The sequence below is a fragment of the Thalassophryne amazonica genome, unplaced genomic scaffold (assembly GCF_902500255.1).
Source record: "Thalassophryne amazonica unplaced genomic scaffold, fThaAma1.1, whole genome shotgun sequence".
NCBI classification, from domain to species: domain Eukaryota; kingdom Metazoa; phylum Chordata; class Actinopteri; order Batrachoidiformes; family Batrachoididae; genus Thalassophryne; species Thalassophryne amazonica.
In genome coordinates, this window is record NW_022986233.1 from 1,319,794 (window position 1) to 1,338,260 (window position 18,467).

The 18,467-nt window shown below is 43.6% G+C and overlaps 2 long non-coding RNA genes across 2 annotated transcripts; one reads left to right on the plus strand and one right to left on the minus strand.

The window, feature by feature from the left end:
* The first annotated feature begins 12,337 nt into the window (after positions 1–12,337).
* Positions 12,338–13,418, plus strand: LOC117505635. The gene is made up of 2 exons (XR_004559189.1): positions 12,338–12,654; positions 13,160–13,418. It is a non-coding gene; the product is annotated as an uncharacterized LOC117505635 (long non-coding RNA).
* On the minus strand, positions 12,911–13,217 carry LOC117505636. Its single transcript, XR_004559190.1, has 2 exons — positions 13,083–13,217; positions 12,911–12,998 (listed from the first exon to the last, which is right to left on the minus strand). It is a non-coding gene; the product is annotated as an uncharacterized LOC117505636 (long non-coding RNA).
* Positions 13,419–18,467: the final 5,049 nt, after the last annotated feature.

Sequence of the window (18,467 nt, forward strand, 5' to 3'; positions counted from 1 at the left end):
TAGAGCAAAATGTCAGATTGTCTTCACTGGTGTTTGTCCGTCTTGTTTTTCTTAAGGTCACATTGTGCCAACATGAAGACAAACTCGATGATATCTTGTTGGCCGTAATATCGACTGAACTCATTTATTAATGAGACGATATAAAATTTAACACCTCGGTGCTGAATGGATCACTTAGGTCCACACGTGACCAAGAGGAAAACAAAGTGACAGCAGCAGCCGCTCTCCATTGGGAGGAGACATAGTGCACGTGCACGAAATGCAGACTGTTAGAAACAGTCTCTGCTGGAGGCTCAGCTTTGTGCACGCTCTTAAGTGTCATCAATGCAGTAACTGTGTAAAATCTAAAAACCTTTCCTTCCATCAACACTCAATAAGCATTTGGGAACTGAGGACACTAATTGTTGAAGCTTTGTAGGTGGAATTCTTTCCCATTCTTGCTTGATGTACGACTTCAGTTGTTCAACAGTCTGGGGTCTCCGTTGTCGTATTCTGCACTTCATAATGCACCACACATTTTCAAAGGGTGACAGGTCTGGACTGCAGACAGGCCAGTCTAGTACCCGCACTCTTTTACTACGAAGCCACGCTGTTGTAACACGTGCAGAATGTGTCTTGGCATTGTCTTGCTGAAATAAGCAGGGACGTCCCTGAAAAAGACGTTGCTTGGATGGCAGCATGTGTTGCTCCAAAACCTGGATGTACCTTTCAGCATTGATGGTGCCATCACAGATGTGTAAGTTGTCCGTGCCATGGGCACTAACACACCCCCATACCATCACAGATGTGTAAGTTGTCCATGCCATGGGCACTAACACACCACCATACCATCACAGATGCTGGCTTTTGAACTTTGCACTGGTAACAATCTGGATGGTCTTTTTCCTCTTTTGTCCAGAGGACACGATGTCCATGATTTCCAAAAACAATTTGAAATGTGGACTCATCAGACCACAGCACACTTTTCCACTTTGTGTCTGTCCATTTCAAATGAGCTCGGGCCCAGAGAAGGCGGCAGCGTTTCTGGATGTTGTTGATGTTTGACTTTCACTTTGCATGGTAGAGTTTTAACTTGCACTTGTAGATGTCGCGACGAACTGTGTTAACTATGGTTTTCTAGTGTTCCTGAGCCCACGCGGTAAGATCCTTTACACAATGATGTCAGTTTTTAATGCGGTGCTGCCTGAGGGATCAAAGGTCACGGGCATTCAGTGTTGGTTTTTGGCCTTGCCGCTTACATGTAGAAAGTTCTCCAGATTCTCTGAATCTTCTGATTATATTATGGACTGTAGATGATGGAACCCTAAATTCCTTGCAATTGAACGTTGAGAAACATTGTTCTTAAACTGTTGGACTATTTTTTCATGCAGTTGTTCACAAAGTGGTGATCCTCACCCCATCTTTGCTTGTGAACGGCTGAACCTTTTGGGGATGCTCCTTTTATACCCAATCATGACACTCACCTGTTTCTAATTAACTTGTTCACCTGTGGAATGTTCCAAACAGGTGTTCTTTGAGCATTCATCAACTTTTCCAGTCTTTTGTTGCCCTGTCCCAGCTTTTTTGAAACATGTTGCAGACATCCATTTCAAAATGAGCAAATATTTGCACAAAGACAATAAAGTTTATCAGTTTGAACATTAAATATCTTGTCTTTGTGGTGTATTCAATTGAATATAGGCTGAAGAGGATTTTGAAATCCGGATGGTTGTATTCTGTTTTTATTTCCATTTTCACAATGTCCCACTTCATTGGAATTGGGGTTGTACTTCATCTCCAAATACAACACAAAAGTGAAAAGAACATATGTATTTTTGGAAGTGTGTGTTAAATTTATGTCTTATGTAGTTACATATGGAAACAGATTTATGGGGGGGTTGAGGATCACATTTTGCAGAAAGCCAGTCTGCCACAAAATGCACCCCCCTCTATCTCCCCCTAGAGGGAGTCATGTTGATGAAATTTGCTGTACCCATCAGTATCTTCATGATGAATGTACTCCTCAGAGTATTTAATGCTCTAACAGAATCGTTTTTTTTTTTTTTGGTTTTTTTTTGGGGGGGGGGGGGGGGGGCATTTTGCAGTAAGCCAGTCTGCCATGAAATGCACCCCTCCTATCTCCCCATTGGAAGGTGTCATATTGATGAAAGTGAAGGTGTGTGTCCCCAGTGCAATGCTTGTGCATTGTTCTGCACACAGACTTAATCTGGTGCTGTCACAGGGGGCTAAATGCTTGTCTGAGTGCAGAAATTCTTTTAAGTCAGTCAGGAAGGGCATCCAGCGTAAAACTTTGACCAAATCAACCCAAGGGAGCAGCTGAAGGGACTTTACCCCCAATCTCAATTCTCTTTTGTACCCCTTCCCCTTGGCCCTACCCCTTTAAATAAGGGGTAAGGTGATGGGGTATGCCTCTAGCCCTATGAATTGAGACACCCCTCTGCCTTAGGGGGGAAAAAAACTGGCCGTGTCAAACTGCCGTCTTCACTGTTTGTCAACCGAAACGCAACTTGTTGCAGCCTGTTTGCTCTTTTTATTTTCTTGCCTTTCTGTGTAAATACAAAGAATCAATAATACTAATAATTAAAATTGTTTAATCATTAATTGATTGATTAGTAATTAATTAATAATTAATTAATTAGTAATTAAAACACTTGAAATATATCAGTCTGTACGCAATGAATGTATCCAAGTTTGACTTTTTGAATGGAATGAATTCTAATTATATGTCCAGCACCTGTATGTATGTTCTGGGCTGCATCTAGTTCTGTTAACCTGATATTTCTTTTTCAAATTCTCCCATTTTTTGCATCCAGCTCTATTTCCTTTAGAAATTTCTTTGACAGATAATATCAGTCTGTCAGGACGTCAGGTTATGTCTTACACATGTGTGTGTAGATATTTTACAACTTCTCCTCATTTTCTGCCTTATTTTCTTATTAGGAGTCGAGTGTGTTCAGGGCTCCCTGTTTGTTTACTAAATACACACGTGTTACAGACCTTGAAATCCAACAGCAGGGGGCGCTATTATCCAAAGATTTATGAACAGACAAATTAACGTGCTTATCTTTTATCATGATTTTCTTCATTGTGAGATATAAAAGTGTCTTATCGTAGTGTTCGTGTGTATGTGCATTATAACGCCTCAGCGCACGAGCGAAGTTACGATATTCTTCAGAACGACAATATACACAACATGCATCGAGCAGCAGACACGTTACTGTCACAGACAACTGCTTGTAAAGTTTTCTGGCAAGTTATAACTTTCTAAACAGTGTAATTTGTAATGAAAGCCGCTTCATTTGTGCGGCTCTTTCGGCGCCATGTTTGTTTCTGTGGAGACAGCAGTAAGCTCCTCCTACCCCTCCAAACGGAGTGTGCATCCAGATTCACTCCAAACGGAGGGGTTTGAAGCCCTCCGCCTAACCCTCCACCTTGCTCCAAAAAGAGAATTGAGACACCCCTCTGTCTCTCATGCCCGCGCAAAACGGAGGGGACGGGGTAAGAGGAAGGGCCGAGGGGTAGAACTGAGATTCAGCCTTACTTTTTCTCTGAGTTTGCCACTTTTTTCTCCAAATCCACAAAGAAGACATCTTTTCTCAAGTCTGCAGGCTGTTCAAGGTTGCCCAGAAATGCTCCTTACTCGATGGAATTTCACATCACAGATGGGGGCACTGTGGCAAACCACTATGACGGCCTCCTGCAGACTTTTTATAACATCACTGCAGGTAAGACAACAGATTTGATTGTGCCAAAGGTTTTGCAATGAAACTTGAGGATTTTGAGTTTGTGTTTATGTTGTACACATATGAATCGGGCTGCAGCTATTGAATATTTTTGGAAATGAATATTCTATCAATTACGCCGTTTATGTGAGTGAGAGATGGTGCAACGCAGCTCATGTTAACATGAAGGATCAATCAATCAATCAATCAATCAATTTTTTTATATAGCGCCAAATCACAACAAACAGTTGCCCCAAGGCGCTTTATATTGTAAGGCAAGGCCATACAATAATTATGTAAAACCCCAACGGTCAAAACGACCCCCTGTGAGCAAGCACTTGGCTACAGTGGGAAGGAAAAACTCCCTTTTAACAGGAAGAAACCTCCAGCAGAACCAGGCTCAGGGAGGGGCAGTCTTCTGCTGGGACTGGTTGGGGCTGAGGGAGAGAACCAGGAAAAAGACATGCTGTGGAGGGGAGCAGAGATCGATCACTAATGATTAAATGCAGAGTGGTGAATACAGAGCAAAAAGAGAAAGAAACAGTGCATCATGGGAACCCCCCAGCAGTCTAAGTCTATAGCAGCATAACTAAGGGATGGTTTAGGGTCGCCTGATCCAGCCCTAACTATAAGCTTTAGCAAAAAGGAAAGTTTTAAGCCTAATCTTAAAAGTAGAGAGGGTGTCTGTCTCCCTGATCTGAATTGGGAGCTGGTTCCACAGGAGAGGAGCCTGAAAGCTGAAGGCTCTGCCTCCCATTCTACTCTTACAAACCCTAGGAACTACAAGTAAGCCTGCAGTCTGAGAGCGAAGCGCTCTATTGGGGTGATATGGTACTACGAGGTCCCTAAGATAAGATGGGACCTGATTATTCAAAACCTTATAAGTAAGAAGAAGAATTTTAAATTCTATTCTAGAATTAACAGGAAGCCAATGAAGAGAGGCCAATATGGGTGAGATATGCTCTCTCCTTCTAGTCCCCGTCAGTACTCTAGCTGCAGCATTTTGAATTAACTGAAGGCTTTTTAGGGAACTTTTAGGACAACCTGATAATAATGAATTACAATAGTCCAGCCTAGAGGAAATAAATGCATGAATTAGTTTTTCAGCATCACTCTGAGACAAGACCTTTCTGATTTTAGAGATATGCGTAAATGCAAAAAAGCAGTCCTACATATTTGTTTAATATGCGCTTTGAATGACATATCCTGATCAAAATGACTCCAAGATTTCTCACAGTATTACTAGAGGTCAGGGTAATGCCATCCAGAGTAAGGATCTGGTTAGACACCATGTTTCTAAGATTTGTGGGGCCAAGTACAATAACTTCAGATTTATCTGAGTTTAAAAGCAGGAAATTAGAGGTCATCCATGTCTTTATGTCTGTAAGACAATCCTGCAGTTTAGCTAATTGGTGTGTGTCCTCTGGCTTCATGGATAGATAAAGCTGGGTATCATCTGCGTAACAATGAAAATTTAAGCAATACCGTCTAATAATACTGCCTAAGGGAAGCATGTATAAAGTGAATAAAATTGGTCCTAGCACAGAACCTTGTGGAACTCCATAATTAACTTTAGTCTGTGAAGAAGATTCCCCATTACATGAACAAATTGTAATCTATTAGACAAATATGATTCAAACCACCGCAGCGCAGTGCCTTTAATACCTATGGCATGCTCTAATCTCTGTAATAAAATTTTATGGTCAACAGTATCAAAAGCAGCACTGAGGTCTAACAGAACAGCACAGAGATGAGTCCACTGTCCGAGGGCCATAAGAAGATCATTTGTAACCTTCACTAATGCTGTTTCTGTACTATGATGAATTCTAAAACCTGACTGAAACTCTTCAAATAGACCATTCCTCTGCAGATGATCAGTTAGCTGTTTTACAACTACCCTTTCAAGAATTTTTTGAGAGAAAAGGAAGGTTGGAGATTGGCCTATAATTAGCTAAGATAGCTGGGTCAAGTGATGGCTTTTTAAGTAATGGTTTAATACTGCCACCTTAAAAGCCTGTGGTACATAGCCAACTAACAAAGATAGATTGATCATATTTAAGATCGAAGCATTAATAATGGTAGGGCTTCCTTGAGCAGCCTGGTACGAATGGGGTCTAATAAACATGTTGATGGTTTGGATGAAGTAACTAATGAAAATAACTCAGACAGAACAATCGGAGAGAAAGAGTCTAACCAAATACCGGCATCACTGAAAGCAGCCAAAGATAACGATACGTCTTTGGGATGGTTATGAGTAATTTTTTCTCTAATAGTTAAATTTGTTAGCAAAGAAAGTCATGAAGTCATTACTAGTTAAAGTTAATGGAATATTCAGCTCAATAGAGCTCTGACTCTTTGTCAGCCTGGCTACAGTGCTGAAAAGAAACCTGGGGTTGTTCTTATTTTCTTCAATTAGTGATGAGTAGAAAGATGTCCTAGCTTTACGGAGGGGCTTTTTTATAGAGCAACAGACTCTTTTTCCAGGCTAAGTGAAGATCTTCTATATAGTGAGACGCCATTTCCTCTCCAACTTACGGGTTATCTGCTTTAAGCTACGAGTTTGTGAGTTATACCACGGAGTCAGACACTTCTGATTTAAAGCTCTCTTTTTCAGAGGAGCTACAGCATCCAAAGTTGTCTTCAATGAGGATGTAAAACTATTGACGAGATACTCTATCTCCCTTACAGAGTTTAGGTAGCTACTCTGCACTGTGTTGGTATATGGCATTAGAGAACATAAAGAAGGAATCATATCCTTAAACCTAGTTACAGCGCTTTCTGAAAGACTTCTAGTGTAATGAAACTTATTCCCCACTGCTGGGTAGTCCATCAGAGTAAATGTAAATGTTATTAAGAAATGATCAGACAGAAGGGAGTTTTCAGGGAATACTGTTAAGTCTTCTATTTCCATACCATAAGTCAGAACAAGATCTAAGATATGATTAAAGTGGTGGGTGGACTCATTTACTTTTTGAGCAAAGCCAATAGAGTCTAATAATAGATTAAATGCAGTGTTGAGGCTGTCATTCTCAGCATCTGTGTGGATGTTAAAATCGCCCACTATAATTATCTTATCTGAGGTAAGCACTAAGTCAGACAAAAGGTCTGAAAATTCACAGAGAAACTCACAGTAATGACCAGGTGGACGATAGATAATAACAAATAAAACTGTTTTTTGGGACTTCCAATTTGGATGGACAAGACTAAGAGACAAGCTTTCAAATGAATTAAAGCTCTGTCTGGGTTTTTGATTAATTAATAAGCTGGAATGGAAGATTGCTGCTAATCCTCCGCCCCGGCCCGTGCTACGAGCATTCTGACAGTTAGTGTGACTCGGGGGTGTTGACTCATTTAAACTAACATATTCATCCTGCTGTAACCAGGTTTCTGTTAGGCAGAATAAATCAATATGTTGATCAATTATTATATCATTTACCAACAGGGACTTAGAAGAGAGAGACCTAATGTTTAATAGACCACATTTAACTGTTTTAGTCTGTGGTGCAGTTGAAGGTGCTATATTATTTTTTCTTTTTGAATTTTTATGCTTAAATAGATTTTTGCTGGTTATTGGTGGTCTGGGAGCAGGCACCGTCTCTACGGGGATGGGGTAATGAGGGGATGGCAGGCAAGCTGCAGAGAGGTGTGTAAGACTACAACTCTGCTTCCTGGTCCCAACCCTGGATAGTCACAGTTTGGAGGATTTAAGAAAATTGGCCAGATTTCTAGAAATGAGAGCTGCTCCATCCAAAGTGGGATGGATGCCGTCTCTCCTAACAAGACCAGGTTTTCCCCAGAAGCTTTGCCAATTATCTATGAAGCCCACCTCATTTTTTGGACACCACTCAGACAGCCAGCAATTCAAGGAGAACATGCGGCTAAACATGTCACTCCCGGTCCGATTGGGGAGGGGCCCAGAGAAAACTACAGAGTCCGACATTGTTTTTGCAAAGTTACACACCGATTTAATGTTAATTTTAGTGACCTCCGATTGGCGTAACCGAGTGTCATTACTGCCGACGTGAATTACAATCTTACCAAATTTACGCTTAGCCTTAGCCAGCAGTTTCAAATTTCCTTCAATGTCGCCTGCTCTGGCCCCGGAAGACAACTGACTATGGTTGCTGGTGTCGCTAACTTCACATTTCTCAAAACAGAGTCGCCAATAACCAGAGTTTGATCCTCGGCAGGTGTGTCGTCGAGTGGGGAAAAACGGTTAGAGATGTGAACGGGTTGGCGGTGTACACGGGGCTTCTGTTTAGGGCTACGCTTCCTCCTCACAGTCACCCAGTCAGCCTGCTTTCCCGACTGCTCGGGATCTGCCAGGGGGGAACTAACGGCGGCTAAGCTACCTTGGTCCGCACCGACTACAGGGGCCTGGCTAGCTGTAGAATTTTCCACGGTGCGGAGCCGAGTCTCCAATTCGCCCAGCCTGGCCTCCAAAGCTACGAATAGCTACACTTATTACAAGTACCGTTACTGCTAAAGGAGGCCGAGGAATAACTAAACATTTCACACCCAGAGCAGAAAAGTGCGGGAGAGACAGGAGAAGCCGCCATGCTAAATCGGCTAAGAGCTAGTAGCTACGCTAACCTAGCGGATTCCTAAAAACACGCAAAGTGAATAATGTGTAAATAATTTAGAGGTGATTCAGCAGAAGGAGTGCTTTAGTTAAGGCACGTAAAGATTACACTGGGAAACAAATCGTAATCCAGATAACTAGATCAATCTAACTGCGCAGATTAAACAGCTAACAGATACAGAAAAACACCGCTGTGCTCCGGAACAGGAAGTGATACAATACCGCAGTGAGAGCCAACCACCAGTAGAGGCTCCTCGGATGTGGAGCTACTCGTGGTGAGCATGTGGCCGTACTATCTCCCACGGGAGTTTGGAAGTGTGATTACGCTCTGCGCGTATATTCCTCCCTCTGTAGACGCCACCACTGCCTGTGAGCAGATCCACAGTACAGTCACACGGCTGCAGACACAACACCCCCGCACTCCTTCTCATCACAGGGGACTTTAACCACGCCTCCTTCTCCGCCACCCTCCCCACGTTAACCCAGTACGTCACATGTAAAACCAGGGACAATAGAATACTGGAACTTTTTTATGCTAATGCGGAGGACGCTTACACCTCCACCCCCCTCTGCCCGCTCAAACGCTCGGATCATAAACTCGTCTACCTGCTCCCCCTATACACACCCAGGGTGAGAAGAGAGCCAGTGCAGAAAAGGTCAGTGAAACTCTGGACTGAAGAGGCCACTGAGCGGCTGAGGGACTGTTTCAGAACCACAGACTGGAGCATGTTTCAAAACTCTCACGGTGAAGACATCAACAGCCTGACCCAGTGTGTCACTGACTACATGAACTTCTGTGTGGAGGGTACTCTGCCCACCCGGCGGGTACGGTGCTTTCCCAACAACCACCCCTGGGTGACCCCAGAGATGAAGGTCCCGATGAACCAGAAGAAGAGGGCTTTCAACTCGGGAGACAGAGAGGAGCAGCGTAGAGTCCAAGAGGAGCTCCAGTGGAGGATCTGGGCAGCCAAGAAGGAGTATGGAAGGAACAAGGAACATGAACAAGGAAGAAGGAACAACATCAGAGATGTGTGGAGATGCCTCAAGACCGCCTCCGGATTTGGGCAGGGTGCCAGCAGGACTGCAGATGGAAATTCTCGGTTTGCAGAGGAGCTAAACAGCTACTTTAACCATTGTGGCTCCTCCACACCTGCCCCCCTGCCTGCTCCCAGCTCTCCACACATCTCCAGCAGCCAGCCCTCCAGTCCTTCCGACCACCCACCTTCTTCTCCCTGGTCACCTCCATTGCATCCCGGACTTTGTCCCTCCTCTCCCCAGACTGTATTCAGCACAAGCCCACCTCAGCTCACACCTCAGCCCCACTGTAACTCCAACCGAGGTGAGAGGCCAGCTCCTGCAGCTGAAGCAGAGGAAAGCAGCAGGACCTGATGGGATCTCCCTGAGACTGCTGAGGACCTGTGCAGATGACCTCTGTGAGGTCCTCAGCCACATCTGCAGCAAGAGCCTCAGTCTGGGGGTGGTCCCCACCCTGTGGAAGACCTCCTGTCTGATCCCGGTTCCCAAAACACCACATGCCAAGGAACCGGCACACTACAGACCAGTTGCCCTGATCTCCCACCTCATGAAGACCATGGAGCGGCTCGTCCTGTCTCACCTCCGCACCATGGTGAGCGACATCCTGGACCCACTGCAGTTTGCCTACAGACCCAACATCGCGGTAGATGACACTGTCATCTACCTACTGCAGCGAGTGCTCACCCACCTGGAGACTGGCGGGAGCACTGTGAGAGTCATGTTCTTTGATTTCTCCAGCGCTTCCAACACCATCAGACCAGCCCTGCTTTGGGGGAAGCTGGAGGACGTAGGTGTGCATGGACGTTTCGCCACCTGGACCATCGACTACCTCACTGACCCCCCGCAGTACGTGCGGCTGCGTGGCTGTCAGTCTAAGGTGGTAAGGTGCAGCATCGGGGCCCCCCAGGGCACCGTCCTCTCACCTTTCCTCTTCACTCTTTACACTTCGGACTTCACCTACAACACAGACAGCTACCATCTCCAGAAGTTCTCTGATGACGCCGCAATTGTGGGTCGTGTGTCTGAGGGGAAGGAGCTGGAGTACGGGTCGGTCATCACAGACTTTGTGGACTGGTGTGAGCACAACCACTTGTGTCTCAACACCAGTAAGACGAAGGAGATGGTGATCGACTTCAGGAGGAAACGACCACGTCACCCACCGGTGAACATCCAGGGGGAGGACATAGAGACCGTGGACAGTTTCAAATACTTGTGTGTTCACCTCAACAGCAAACTGGACTGGACTCACAACACCGACACCCTGTACAAAAAAGGTCAGAGTCGCCTCCACCTCCTGAGGAGACTGAGATCCTTTGGAGTGAGCAGGCCTCTGCTTAAGACCTTCTATGACTCTGTTGTAGCCTCTGCTCTCCTCTATGCTGTCGTCTGTTGGGCCCCGGGCAGCACAGAGTGGGAGAGAAAGAGACTGAACAAGCTGGTCAGGAAGTCCAGCTCTGTCCTGGGCTGTCCTCTGGACTCTCTGGAGGAGGTGGCTGAGAGGAGGGTGTTAACCAAGTTCAAATCCATCATGGACAACTCCTCTCACCCTCTGCACCGGACTGTAGTGGAGATGAGCAGCTCCTTCGGTGACAGACTGAGGCACCCTCAGTGCAAGAAGGAACGATACTGCAGGTCGTTCCTCCCTGCTGCTGTCAGACTGTACAATAACACTGTGAAATAACCACATGCAATAATATGTCCACAAATCACGTGCAATATTATTAATATGTCCATAAATCATGTGCAATAACAACTCGTTTACAAATCCCTGCACTAATGTCACCTTATCACATCTAAACTCCACTTCACATATTGTAAAAAGATGCTCCTATTTTTTTCAATTTCAATCATGTTTAGATATGCATATATATATATATATATATATATATATATATATATATATATATATATATATATATATATATATATATATATATATATATATATATGCATATATATATATATATATATATATACACACACACACATACATATTTTATTTCTACCTCATTTTCTTATTTTACAAATATTATTATTATTATTATTGTGTTGTGTGGGCCGCTGAAGAGGAGGTACTGCTGGCCCGCCACCACCAGAGGGCGCCCTGCCTGGAGTGCGGGCTCCAGGCACCAGAGGGCGCCGCCGCCTCACAGGAGCAGCCAAGGTGACAGCTGTCACCCATCACCTGAGACAGCTGACAGCAATCATCAGTCGGGTATATCAGCAGGACGGCATCTCCACCTCATTGCCGAGATATCATTTCTACCAGAGAGGTGACGTATCAAAGCCTACTGAGTACACAGCATTTGACTGAGCTAGTTATTGGTTACTGTTCCAACGAGAGGTGGAGGTACCTTTCCTGCCGTTCGGAGTTCTGGGTGCAAACGCGCCCCCATCTAACTGTTCTTTTTCCCTCGCCAGCAGTACCAGGTCCGACACGCGGAGGCAGTGGCCACCTGGGAGTTCGGAACTTGGCGGCTCCAGTATACCCGGGGACCTGTGGCGGAGGAAGCCGTGTGGTTCCGGTCTTACCTTGGAGAGGCGTCTCCTATCTTCGAGCCTGCCCACACGACACCTTTGTGTATTGACTTTTGTCCAATTCTGTAATTGGTTGTATTCGTTGTGCACATTCACAACAGTAAAGCGTTGTTATTTTGACTTACTCCATTGTCCGTTCATTTGCGCCCCCTGTTGTGGGTCCGTGTTCCTACACTTTCCCAACATATTGCTTATCCTTGCACACACTGTTTGATGCACATTTTCCTCTACTCGCACCCATCTTGTGTGTTTTTTAAGAGCTGACGTAACGTGAATTTCTCCACTGTGAGATCAATAAAGTCTTATCTTATTTTACTGATTAATCGAGTAATCGGATAAAAAGTACTTTTGTGTTTTTAAACACGATCAGTAGTGGCAGGGCTCTCCCTAAGCAACAGCACAATGTTGCTGTGCCATCATGCAGATTTTTAAGTTTAAGGTGTTCCCTGTGTCTCTGTTTTCCAAGGGGATTATTTATTTTTTCACAGTATTAAGAGTTTTGGAGCTTTGCCAAACCATAAGCCCAGGCGGTCTGTGAAATCTTTAGTCTGCAGACAGACATTCTTTTTTTCTCTCTCTGTCTTATTGCGCATTTTATCTGCACTTTTCATTACTGTGGCTAATTTCTTTTGGCACTTTGAGACTGTTGTTACTGAGGTCCAGGATCAGCACTTTGGGGATCCAGTGGGTTATCCAGCTGAGTGCTGGAGAGATGTCTCCCTGCAGCACTGGCAGAAGTTGTATGAAGTATCATGTGTCTGTTTAGGTTGCTCTTTAGTCCAAATCTTTGACCACATTCAGAACAGCCAAACTGTTTTTGACCTGTATGAATTATCATGTGTGCATTGAGGTTGCTCTTTTGACCAAATCTTCGACCACATTCAGAACAGCCAAATTGTTTTTGTCCTGAATGAATTATCATGTGTGCATTCAGACTGCTCTTTTGACCAAATCTTTGACCACATTCAGAACAGCCAAACTGTTTTTGTCCTGTATGAATTATCATGTGTGCATTCAGGGAGCTCTTACGTCCAAATCTTTGACCACATTCAGAACAGGCAAATTGTTTTTGTCCTGTATGAATTATCATGTGTCTGGTCAGGCTGCTCTTTTGCCCAAATCTGTGACCACATTCAGAACAGTCAAATTGTTTTTGTCCTGTATGAATTATCATATGGGTGGACAGGTGGCTCTTTCGTCCAAACCTTTGACCACACTCAGAACAGACAAACTGTTTTTGTCCTGTATGAATTATCATGTGTTTGTTCAGATTGCTCTTTAGTCCAAATCTTCGTCCACATTCAGAACAGCCAAATTGTTTTTGTCCTGTATGAATTATCATGTGTCTATTCAGGTAACTCTTTAGTCCAAATCTTTGACCACATTCAGAACAACCAAATGTTTTTTGTCCTATATGATTTCTAATGTGTTTCTTCAGAGTACTCTTTTGTTTCAATCTTCTACTCTGATCAAAACAGCTAAATGGTTTTATGCTTGCTTGTCTCTCCTTGTGTTGCTCTGAGTTGTTCATGTGACCAGATGTTTTTCCATATTTAGAGCCGTTAAATTGTTTCTCATCAGTGTTGCCTGAATGAACAACATTGGTATTTTTTCGACAGTTAAAACTTGACTGAAGTTCTCTGGTCTGTTTCCAGTCGTAAGTCTCATCGGTCTCAGTTCCAGAAGTGTCTGAACTCCTGCCACTGGTATCTGGTTGTAAATGACTGTTTGGACCTGAGATGCTGGCTGGTTGTGGTCCTTCATCATCCTCTCCATCAGCTTCTGCTGTCAGTGTTCTGTGTACAGATGAGCTGCTGGCTACAGGCTCAGCCTCTGTGCTCTCATCACTTGGGCTTTGATGAAGTTGTGATGACTCTGGTTTTTCATCATCATTTTCACTCTTCACAGGGACGGCAGTGAAACCAAACTTGGTGAGATCTGCCTCCTCCAGCTGCTGAAGCTGCTCTCCCTGCTGACTTATCCACAGCTTCTCTTCTTCTTTAATGTCCTCCTGGTCAACACTCAGATTCCATTCCTGGTGTTCAGGAAGAGTTTCTTCTTTAATCACCAACAACGGCTGCATGTCTGCAAAGAAACAAATCAACAATAAATGTTAGAACATCACTCATTAAATAAAGTATCAGAGTGGTGAGTTTAAAGTATGAGAGTGGTGAGTGGTGAGGATTCTGTGCGCTGACTGCTCTGTGGGTTTTTAAGAGAAGCTACAGGTGACAAGATGAAACACGCTTGAAAAGTACAGGAGACTTTGGCAAATCATACAAGAATATGAAGCCGAAGACAGGAGGACATGCTGACAACGCATGAACGGTAAGCTAATTGTAGATAATCGTTAGCTTCCTAGGTAGGTCGTAAATAAATCCAGCGTACAGTTTAATAAATTCAATTTAAAAAAGTATTAAAATGGTGGTTGTCAAAATAAAGCACTATTTTTGATCAATCAATTACAGCGCTTATAACGCCTTTAGTCACACTTTGCTCCATTTTGTTTAAACGTGAGTTGTTTTTGAGAGCAATAACTGGGTTGTTAATGCTTTTCATACCAAAGTAACTTGCTTTGATAACGTTTTTGTTTAATCTCAAATGTGGGAGTTTGTGTGTTTACTGACATTTATGCACAAAATGTTGGTTTGGTTTTAATTACCTCTTTAATTTCTCTCTCTCTCTGCCTCTCTCTCTCTCTCTCCTCTCTCTCTCTCTCTGCCCCTCTCTCTCCTCTCTCTGCCCCTCTCTCCTCTCTCTCTGCCTCTCTCTCTCTGTCTCCGCTCCTCTTTCCATGACAAAAACTCCTGTAACAGTGGACTGTGCCGTTCATTTCCAAACTGGATGCTGTGTTTTATCCCGGACGTCGCCTGACTAGTACAGGAATTGTGAAAAGACGTGGACATCAGCACTTTTTTGGCACATTGAGACAGATGTGCGGAGGAATTCCGCGTGTCGCGGCGGTGCCGCATGGCGCAAAGCAACGCCATGATGAAGCCTCACGGGACATGTTCTGGCATGTCCAGGCACATCCACAATTTCTCTGATAATCACTTGATGGAAAAACCACCGACAGCTGTCTGAACGCCATCTCAAAGCCGTCCTGTGAGACCAAAATGGAGGTGTTCCTTTGTCTCGCTCCATCAGCAAATCGGTCGTGACGCGCGAAGTCTCCGCTCAGCTTTCCATGACAAAACCTCTTGTTAAAAGTGAAATCTGCCGGAAAATGGCTGATGTCCAGCTCTTGTGATAACCAGAGAAATGGCACACGATGGTCTCGGATCCACAGAGCCATCCGTTTAGAAATGATCCGGTGGTTTGTGGCTCTCGATGGCGGCATGGAGCGCGGTGAGCGTCCTTAAAGCCATCCTTAAAGCTGTAGTAACAGTCCTTATTCTCTGTGAAGCCCGTAAAATTTTCACAGAAAGCCACATTAATTTTTCGAATGGTTTCCAGCTGCCAGTCTCTAACAGTTTCTGAAAAAATTCTGGTGGAAACAAAGCCCAAATCATTCCGCCATTTCCTGACAATGAAAATCCGTTGAGGGGGTGGACCACTCCTCACTCAAAGCCTGCTCACAGGCGAATGACGTAACCGACAGGCGTGGAAAAACTCACGCATGCGCACGAGGGTTCAAGCTTGTCTGACGCAATCACACGTGATTCAAATCCATATGGTTTTTGAAAAAAATAATAAGGTTGGATACTTTTCTAATAGACCTTGTAACTGAGAAAAAAAAATCCCAAATTCAGTATGTCAGAAAATTTGAATATTACTTAAGATCAATACAAAAAAAGGATTTTTAGAAATGTTGGCCAACTGAAAAGTATGAACATGAACAGTATGAACATGTCCAGCACTCAATACGTAGTCGGGGCTCCTTTGCCTGAATGACCGCAGCAGTGCGGCGTGGCACGGAGTTGATCAGTCTGTGGCACTGCTCAGGTGGTATGAGAGCCCAGGTTGCTCTGATAGTGGCCTTCAGCTCTTCTGTATTGTTGGGTCTGATGTGTGGCATCTTCCTCTTCACAATATCCCATAGATTTTCTACGGGGTTAAAGGTCAGGCGAGTTTGCTGGCCAATTAAGAACAAGGGTACCATGGTCCTTAAACCAGGTACTGGTAACTTTGGCACTGTGTGCAGGTGCAAAGTCCTGCTGGAAAATGAAATCTGCATCTCCATAAAGTTGGTCAGCAGCAGGAAGCATGAAGTGCTCTACAACTTCCTGGTAGGCAGCCGCGCTGACCTCAGAAAACACAGTGGACCAACACCAGCAGATGACATGTCACCCCAAACCATCACTGACTGAAAACTTTACACTGGACCTCAAGCAACATGGATTCTGTGCCTCTGCTCTGTTCCTGCAGACTCTGGGACCTTGATTTCCAAAATGTACTTTGATCAGAGAACATAACTTTGGAGCACTCAGCAGCAGTCCAGAGTCCTTTTTGTCTTTAGCCCAGACAAGCCGTCACGTCAGCAGTCTGCCCCATGATTGTGTAACCTACAGAACTAGACTGAGAGACCAGTTAAAGGCCTTTGCAGGTGTTTGGAGTTAATCAGCTGATTTGAGTCTGACACCAGGTGTCTTCAATATTCAACCTGTTCATAATATTCTCATTTTCTGAGATACTGAATTTGGGACTTTAATTAGTTGTCAGTTATAATCATCAAAATTAAAAGAAATAAACACTTTAAATATATCAGTCTGTGTATAATGAATGTATACATTATACAAGTTTCACTTTTTGAATGGAATTACTGGACTAAATAAACTTTTTCATGATATTCTAATTATATGACCAGCACCTGTAAAAGTTTGGGCCCCCCTGATGATTTCCATGATTTTCCTTTATAAATCTTTGGTTGTTTGGATCAGCAATTTCAGTTAAATATATCATATAGCAGCCAAACATAGTGATATTTGAGAAGTGAAATGAAGTTTACATATATTTTAACACTATCTGCAGCAAGATCATATTCTAGGTCTTTGGAGCAGGTCTGTGGGTTGACTATGACTTCCTATCGCCTTCCTTTGCTTCAGTTTATCTGAGATTTTTCTTGGTCTGCCACTTCGGGCCTTAACCCTTTGGGGCCAACGCCGCTGTATATGACTGCTGAGACCAAGCTTTACTAAATTATAAATAACTTTTTAATGATATGAGATAGAAATTTTGTTTTTGCTAAAAAGTTAACTCCGCGGACTTACAAGCCAGCCATCAGCCATCTTTGTACTCCTCATAGAAGATGTGTGATGACGTGCGCAATGTGAGTGTCCAATCGGAATTAGTTCACCATCACATGGTTTTCCAAAATCCAGTTGTAGGGCAGATTTACCTCACGTGGTAAACAAAAGATTGCTTTTAGGAGTGATGTGTTACTAGTTGGCCCATTTGAATAGCCATCTGGCTGCTTGCTCCAATGCTTCCTGCACCATTACACACAGCGATCAGTGAAAGTGAGCAGACAGAGAGCCTCTCATACAATCTCACGTGCTCAAACACAGATTGTGCAAGTTATGGAGATGCTCCACTCTTCATTACCTGTGAATGTTATTGAATAAGCATGTGGCAAGCTCTCTCGCTCCGGCGTAAAGCACCGTTTACCATATCAATGGAGCGAGGGGGGAGGGGCCGCTCCTCAGAGAGTGAATGGGCCAAAGTGTCAAAGCTGCTTTCAGAGCAGGACAGAACACTCCAAAACACAGTAGTAGAAGTTTGTGATGTGACCTTTGTGTAATAGCAGACAGAAATTGCTCTGAGATGAAGACAAACAAAACGCAAAGACCATTTTGTATATATTGTTCAAAATGTGCATTTTTGTTGTACAGTCTTTCACACAAGACCTCAAATTACCTTTATAAAGTGTCAAAACAGTTGTTTATTATAGTTTATTGTGTGTGGAAAATTATTTTCGCTTTTTTTCCTTTCTTATTTCTGATTGAAAACCTTTATTACACTTATAAAACACAACTATAGCACATATTTTCTGAAAGTACAGGTTGTCCCGAAAAAAGAGACATAAAACTTGATTGTGGGATGCAGGGAGAGCTGTTAACAGCAATAATAAAACATTTATACCAGGCGAGTGAACTGTCCAAAAAATGCCCTCGGACCCTAGAGGGTTAATTAGTACAGTGCCTGTGGTCTTCCATTTCCTCACTATGTTCCTCACAGTGGAAACTGACAGCTGGAATCTCTGACATAGCTTTTTGTATCCTTACCCTAAACCATGATGTCGAACAATCTTTGTTTTCAGGTCATTTGAGAGTTGTTTAGAGACTCCCATGTTGCCACTCATTAGAAGAGATGTAAAGAGGGGAAACATTGGCAAATGGCCACCTTAAATACCCTTTCTCGTGACTGGATTTACCTGTGTAAGGAGGTCAAGGGTCAATGAGCTTACCAAACCAATTTTGTGTTCCAATAATTAGTTCTAAATATATTCAAATCAAGCCCAAATTTATGCACCTGCCTAATTTTGTTTAAATAATTATTGCAACTTTCTGCTAGAAACTTCTACTAGAAACTTCATTTCACTTCTCAAATAACAGTGTGTTCGTGTTGTGTGTTGGGGGGGTGTGGCTGGA